The sequence below is a fragment of the Salvelinus alpinus genome, chromosome 6 (genome assembly GCF_045679555.1).
Source record: "Salvelinus alpinus chromosome 6, SLU_Salpinus.1, whole genome shotgun sequence".
In the NCBI taxonomy this organism is placed as follows: Eukaryota; Metazoa; Chordata; class Actinopteri; order Salmoniformes; family Salmonidae; genus Salvelinus; species Salvelinus alpinus.
In genome coordinates this window covers 4,086,141-4,094,037 of record NC_092091.1, presented here as the reverse complement: position 1 = coordinate 4,094,037, position 7,897 = coordinate 4,086,141, and positions in this window count along the sequence as shown.

The window sequence follows — 7,897 nt, the reverse complement described above, 5'->3', positions numbered from 1 at the left end:
TCTGTGACTAGTTTACTCCTTGTCTCCTCTGTAACTAGTTTACTCCTTGTCTCCTCTGTAACTAGTTTACTCCTTGTCTCCTCTGTCACTAGTTTACTCCTTGTCTCCTCTGTCACTAGTGTACTCCTTGTCTCCTCTGTCACTAGTTTACTCCTTGTCTCCTCTGTAACTAGTTTACTCCTTGTCTCCTCTGTAACTAGTGTACTCCTTGTCTCCTCTGTAACTAGTTTACTCCTTGTCTCCTCTGTAACTAGTGTACTCCTTGTCTCCTCTGTCACTAGTTTACTCCTTGTCTCCTCTGTAACTAGTTTACTCCTTGTCTCCTCTGTAACTAGTTTACTCCTTGTCTCCTCTGTTACTAGTTTACTCCTTGTCTCCTCTGTCACTAGTTTACTCCTTGTCTCCTCTGTAACTAGTTTACTCCTTGTCTCCTCTGTGACTAGTTTACTCCTTGTCTCCTCTGTAACTAGTTTACTCCTTGTCTCCTCTGTCACTAGTGTACTCCTTGTCTCCTCTGTCACTAGTTTACTCCTTGTCTCCTCTGTCACTAGTTTACTCCTTGTCTCCTCTGTCACTAGTTTACTCCTTGTCTCCTCTGTAACTAGTTTACTCCTTGTCTCCTCTGTAACTAGTGTACTCCTTGTCTCCTCTGTCACTAGTTTACTCCTTGTCTCCTCTGTCACTAGTTTACTCCTTGTCTCCTCTGTCACTAGTTTACTCCTTGTCTCCTCTGTAACTAGTGTACTCCTTGTCTCCTCTGTCACTAGTTTACTCCTTGTCTCCTCTGTCACTAGTTTACTCCTTGTCTCCTCTGTCACTAGTTTACTCCTTGTCTCCTCTGTCACTAGTTTACTCCTTGTCTCCTCTGTCACTAGTTTACTCCTTGTCTCCTCTGTCACTAGTTTACTCCTTGTCTCCTCTGTCACTAGTTTACTCCTTGTCTCCTCTGTCACTAGTTTACTCCTTGTTTCCTCTGTCACTAGTTTACTCCTTGTCTCCTCTGTCACTAGTTTACTCCTTGTCTCCTCTGTCACTAGTTTACTCCTTGTCTCCTCTGTCACTAGTTTACTCCTTGTCTCCTCTGTAACTAGTTTACTCCTTGTCTCCTCTGTCACTAGTGTACTCCTTGTCTCCTCTGTCACTAGTTTACTCCTTGTCTCCTCTGTCACTAGTTTACTCCTTGTCTCCTCTGTCACTAGTTTACTCCTTGTCTCCTCTGTCACTAGTTTACTCCTTGTCTCCTCTGTCACTAGTTTACTCCTTGTCTCCTCTGTCACTAGTTTACTCCTTGTCTCCTCTGTCACTAGTTTACTCCTTGTCTCCTCTGTCACTAGTTTACTCCTTGTCTCCTCTGTCACTAGTTTACTCCTTGTCTCCTCTGTCACTAGTGTACTCCTTGTCTCCTCTGTCACTAGTTTACTCCTTGTCTCCTCTGTCACTAGTTTACTCCTTGTCTCCTCTGTCACTAGTTTACTCCTTGTCTCCTCTGTAACTAGTTTACTCCTTGTCTCCTCTGTAACTAGTGTACTCCTTGTCTCCTCTGTCACTAGTTTACTCCTTGTCTCCTCTGTCACTAGTTTACTCCTTGTCTCCTCTGTCACTAGTTTACTCCTTGTCTCCTCTGTAACTAGTTTACTCCTTGTCTCCTCTGTCACTAGTGTACTCCTTGTCTCCTCTGTCACTAGTTTACTCCTTGTTTTCCTCTGTCACTAGTTTACTCCTTGTCTCCTCTGTCACTAGTTTACTCCTTGTCTCCTCTGTCACTAGTTTACTCCTTGTCTCCTCTGTCACTAGTTTACTCCTTGTCTCCTCTGTCACTAGTTTACTCCTTGTCTCCTCTGTCACTAGTTTACTCCTTGTCTCCTCTGTAACTAGTTTACTCCTTGTCTCCTCTGTCACTAGTTTACTCCTTGTCTCCTCTGTCACTAGTTTACTCCTTGTCTCCTATGTCACTAGTTTACTCCTTGTCTCCTCTGTCACTAGTTTACTCCTTGTCTCCTCTGTCACTAGTTTACTCCTTGTCTCCTCTGTCACTAGTTTACTCCTTGTCTCCTCTGTCACTAGTTTACTCCTTGTCTCCTCTGTCACTAGTGTACTCCTTGTCTCCTCTGTCACTAGTTTACTCCTTGTCTCCTCTGTAACTAGTTTACTCCTTGTCTCCTCTTTAACTAGTTTACTCCTTGTCTCCTCTGTCACTAGTGTACTCCTTGTCTCCTCTGTCACTAGTTTACTCCTTGTCTCCTCTGTAACTAGTTTACTCCTTGTCTCCTCTGTCACTAGTTTACTCCTTGTCTCCTCTGTCACTAGTTTACTCCTTGTCTCCTCTGTCACTAGTTTACTCCTTGTCTCCTCTGTCACTAGTTTACTCCTTGTCTCCTCTGTCACTAGTTTACTCCTTGTCTCCTCTGTCACTAGTTTACTCCTTGTCTCCTCTGTCACTAGTTTACTCCTTGTCTCCTCTGTCACTAGTGTACTCCTTGTCTCCTCTGTCACTAGTTTACTCCTTGTCTCCTCTGTAACTAGTTTACTCCTTGTCTCCTCTGTAACTAGTTTACTCCTTGTCTCCTCTGTCACTAGTTTACTCCTTGTCTCCTCTGTCACTAGTTTACTCCTTGTCTCCTCTGTCACTAGTTTACTCCTTGTCTCCTCTGTCACTAGTTTACTCCTTGTCTCCTCTGTCACTAGTTTACTCCTTGTCTCCTCTGTCACTAGTTTACTCCTTGTCTCCTCTGTAACTAGTTTACTCCTTGTCTCCTCTGTCACTAGTGTACTCCTTGTCTCCTCTGTCACTAGTTTACTCCTTGTCTCCTCTGTCACTAGTGTACTCCTTGTCTCCTCTGTCACTAGTTTACTCCTTGTCTCCTCTGTCACTAGTTTACTCCTTGTCTCCTCTGTCACTAGTTTACTCCTTGTCTCCTCTGTCACTAGTTTACTCCTTGTCTCCTCTGTAACTAGTTTACTCCTTGTCTCCTCTGTAACTAGTTTACTCCTTGTCTCCTCTGTCACTAGTGTACTCCTTGTCTCCTCTGTCACTAGTTTACTCCTTGTCTCCTCTGTCACTAGTTTACTCCTTGTCTCCTCTGTCACTAGTGTACTCCTTGTCTCCTCTGTAACTAGTTTACTCCTTGTCTCCTCTGTCACTAGTTTACTCCTTGTCTCCTCTGTAACTAGTTTACTCCTTGTCTCCTCTGTCACTAGTTTACTCCTTGTCTCCTCTGTCACTAGTTTACTCCTTGTCTCCTCTGTCACTAGTTTACTCCTTGTCTCCTCTGTAACTAGTGTACTCCTTGTCTCCTCTGTAACTAGTTTACTCCTTGTCTCCTCTGTCACTAGTTTACTCCTTGTCTCCTCTGTCACTAGTGTACTCCTTGTCTCCTCTGTCACTAGTTTACTCCTTGTCTCCTCTGTAACTAGTTTTCTCCTTGTCTCCTCTGTCACTAGTGTACTCCTTGTCTCCTCTGTAACTAGTTTACTCCTTGTCTCCTCTGTAACTAGTGTACTCCTTGTCTCCTCTGTCACTAGTTTACTCCTTGTCTCCTCTGTAACTAGTTTACTCCTTGTCTCCTCTGTAACTAGTTTACTCCTTGTCTCCTCTGTAACTAGTTTACTCCTTGTCTCCTCTGTCACTAGTTTACTCCTTGTCTCCTCTGTCACTAGTTTACTCCTTGTCTCCTCTGTAACTAGTTTACTCCTTGTCTCCTCTGTGACTAGTTTACTCCTTGTCTCCTCTGTAACTAGTTTACTCCTTGTCTCCTCTGTCACTAGTTTACTCCTTGTCTCCTCTGTCACTAGTTTACTCCTTGTCTCCTCTGTCACTAGTGTACTCCTTGTCTCCTCTGTAACTAGTGTACTCCTTGTCTCCTCTGTCACTAGTTTACTCCTTGTCTCCTCTGTAACTAGTTTACTCCTTGTCTCCTCTGTAACTAGTTTACTCCTTGTCTCCTCTGTAACTAGTTTACTCCTTGTCTCCTCTGTCACTAGTTTACTCCTTGTCTCCTCTGTCACTAGTTTACTCCTTGTCTCCTCTGTAACTAGTTTACTCCTTGTCTCCTCTGTGACTAGTTTACTCCTTGTCTCCTCTGTAACTAGTTTACTCCTTGTCTCCTCTGTAACTAGTTTACTCCTTGTCTCCTCTGTCACTAGTTTACTCCTTGTCTCCTCTGTCACTAGTGTACTCCTTGTCTCCTCTGTCACTAGTTTACTCCTTGTCTCCTCTGTAACTAGTTTACTCCTTGTCTCCTCTGTAACTAGTGTACTCCTTGTCTCCTCTGTAACTAGTTTACTCCTTGTCTCCTCTGTAACTAGTGTACTCCTTGTCTCCTCTGTCACTAGTTTACTCCTTGTCTCCTCTGTAACTAGTTTACTCCTTGTCTCCTCTGTAACTAGTTTACTCCTTGTCTCCTCTGTAACTAGTTTACTCCTTGTCTCCTCTGTTACTAGTTTACTCCTTGTCTCCTCTGTCACTAGTTTACTCCTTGTCTCCTCTGTAACTAGTTTACTCCTTGTCTCCTCTGTGACTAGTTTACTCCTTGTCTCCTCTGTAACTAGTTTACTCCTTGTCTCCTCTGTCACTAGTGTACTCCTTGTCTCCTCTGTCACTAGTTTACTCCTTGTCTCCTCTGTCACTAGTTTACTCCTTGTCTCCTCTGTCACTAGTTTACTCCTTGTCTCCTCTGTCACTAGTTTACTCCTTGTCTCCTCTGTAACTAGTTTACTCCTTGTCTCCTCTGTAACTAGTTTACTCCTTGTCTCCTCTGTCACTAGTGTACTCCTTGTCTCCTCTGTCACTAGTTTACTCCTTGTCTCCTCTGTCACTAGTTTACTCCTTGTCTCCTCTGTCACTAGTGTACTCCTTGTCTCCTCTGTAACTAGTTTACTCCTTGTCTCCTCTGTCACTAGTTTACTCCTTGTCTCCTCTGTAACTAGTTTACTCCTTGTCTCCTCTGTCACTAGTTTACTCCTTGTCTCCTCTGTCACTAGTTTACTCCTTGTCTCCTCTGTCACTAGTTTACTCCTTGTCTCCTCTGTAACTAGTGTACTCCTTGTCTCCTCTGTAACTAGTTTACTCCTTGTCTCCTCTGTCACTAGTTTACTCCTTGTCTCCTCTGTAACTAGTTTACTCCTTGTCTCTTCTGTAACTAGTTTACTCCTTGGCTCCTCTGTAACTAGTTTACTCCTTGTCTCCTCTGTCACTAGTTTACTCCTTGTCTCCTCTGTCACTAGTTTACTCCTTGTCTCCTCTGTAACTAGTTTACTCCTTGTCTCCTCTGTGACTAGTTTACTCCTTGTCTCCTCTGTAACTAGTTTACTCCTTGTCTCCTCTGTAACTAGTTTACTCCTTGTCTCCTCTGTCACTAGTTTACTCATTGTCTCCTCTGTCACTAGTGTACTCCTTGTCTCCTCTGTCACTAGTTTACTCCTTGTCTCCTCTGTAACTAGTTTACTCCTTGTCTCCTCTGTAACTAGTGTACTCCTTGTCTCCTCTGTAACTAGTTTACTCCTTGTCTCCTCTGTAACTAGTGTACTCCTTGTCTCCTCTGTCACTAGTTTACTCCTTGTCTCCTCTGTAACTAGTTTACTCCTTGTCTCCTCTGTAACTAGTTTACTCCTTGTCTCCTCTGTCACTAGTGTACTCCTTGTCTCCTCTGTCACTAGTTTACTCCTTGTCTCCTCTGTCACTAGTTTACTCCTTGTCTCCTCTGTAACTAGTTTACTCCTTGTCTCCTCTGTGACTAGTTTACTCCTTGTCTCCTCTGTAACTAGTTTACTCCTTGTCTCCTCTGTAACTAGTTTACTCCTTGTCTCCTCTGTCACTAGTTTACTCCTTGTCTCCTCTGTCACTAGTGTACTCCTTGTCTCCTCTGTCACTAGTTTACTCCTTGTCTCCTCTGTAACTAGTTTACTCCTTGTCTCCTCTGTAACTAGTTTACTCCTTGTCTCCTCTGTCACTAGTTTACTCCTTGTCTCCTCTGTCACTAGTTTACTCCTTGTCTCCTCTGTCACTAGTTTACTCCTTGTCTCCTCTGTGACTAGTTTACTCCTTGTCTCCTCTGTAACTAGTTTACTCCTTGTCTCCTCTGTAACTAGTTTACTCCTTGTCTCCTCTGTAACTAGTTTACTCCTTGTCTCCTCTGTCACTAGTTTACTCCTTGTCTCCTCTGTCACTAGTTTACTCCTTGTCTCCTCTGTAACTAGTTTACTCCTTGTCTCCTCTGTAACTAGTTTACTCCTTGTCTCCTCTGTCACTAGTTTACTCCTTGTCTCCTCTGTCACTAGTTTACTCCTTGTCTCCTCTGTAACTAGTTTACTCCTTGTCTCCTCTGTAACTAGTTTACTCCTTGTCTCCTCTGTCACTAGTGTACTCCTTGTCTCCTCTGTCACTAGTTTACTCCTTGTCTCCTCTGTAACTAGTTTACTCCTTGTCTCCTCTGTCACTAGTTTACTCCTTGTCTCCTCTGTAACTAGTTTACTCCTTGTCTCCTCTGTAACTAGTTTACTCCTTGTCTCCTCTGTCACTAGTTTACTCCTTGTCTCCTCTGTCACTAGTTTACTCCTTGTCTCCTCTGTAACTAGTTTACTCCTTGTCTCCTCTGTAACTAGTTTACTCCTTGTCTCCTCTGTCACTAGTTTACTCCTTGTCTCCTCTGTCACTAGTTTACTCCTTGTCTCCTCTGTAACTAGTTTACTCCTTGTCTCCTCTGTAACTAGTTTACTCCTTGTCTCCTCTGTCACTAGTGTACTCCTTGTCTCCTCTGTCACTAGTTTACTCCTTGTCTCCTCTGTAACTAGTTTACTCCTTGTCTCCTCTGTCACTAGTTTACTCCTTGTCTCCTCTGTCACTAGTTTACTCCTTGTCTCCTCTGTAACTAGTTTACTCCTTGTCTCCTCTGTCACTAGTTTACTCCTTGTCTCCTCTGTAACTAGTTTACTCCTTGTCTCCTCTGTCACTAGTTTACTCCTTGTCTCCTCTGTCACTAGTGTACTCCTTGTCTCCTCTGTCACTAGTTTACTCCTTGTCTCCTCTGTCACTAGTTTACTCCTTGTCTCCTCTGTCACTAGTTTACTCCTTGTCTCCTCTGTCACTAGTTTACTCCTTGTCTCCTCTGTCACTAGTTTACTCCTTGTCTCCTCTGTCACTAGTTTACTCCTTGTCTCCTCTGTCACTAGTTTACTCCTTGTCTCCTCTGTCACTAGTTTACTCCTTGTCTCCTCTGTCACTAGTTTACTCCTTGTCTCCTCTGTCACTAGTTTACTCCTTGTCTCCTCTGTCACTAGTGTACTCCTTGTCTCCTCTGTCACTAGTTTACTCCTTGTCTCCTCTGTAACTAGTTTACTCCTTGTCTCCTCTGTCACTAGTTTACTCCTTGTCTCCTCTGTCACTAGTTTACTCCTTGTCTCCTCTGTAACTAGTTTACTCCTTGTCTCCTCTGTCACTAGTTTACTCCTTGTCTCCTCTGTAACTAGTTTACTCCTTGTCTCCTCTGTCACTAGTTTACTCCTTGTCTCCTCTGTCACTAGTGTACTCCTTGTCTCCTCTGTCACTAGTTTACTCCTTGTCTCCTCTGTCACTAGTTTACTCCTTGTCTCCTCTGTCACTAGTTTACTCCTTGTCTCCTCTGTCACTAGTTTACTCCTTGTCTCCTCTGTCACTAGTTTACTCCTTGTCTCCTCTGTCACTAGTTTACTCCTTGTCTCCTCTGTCACTAGTTTACTCCTTGTCTCCTCTGTCACTAGTTTACTCCTTGTCTCCTCTGTCACTAGTTTACTCCTTGTCTCCTCTGTCACTAGTGTACTCCTTGTCTCCTCTGTACTCCAGCTGATCCACCTGGAGATCAAGCCGGCCATCAGGAACCAGATCATCAGAGAGCTGCAGGTGCTGCATGAGTGTAACTCCCCC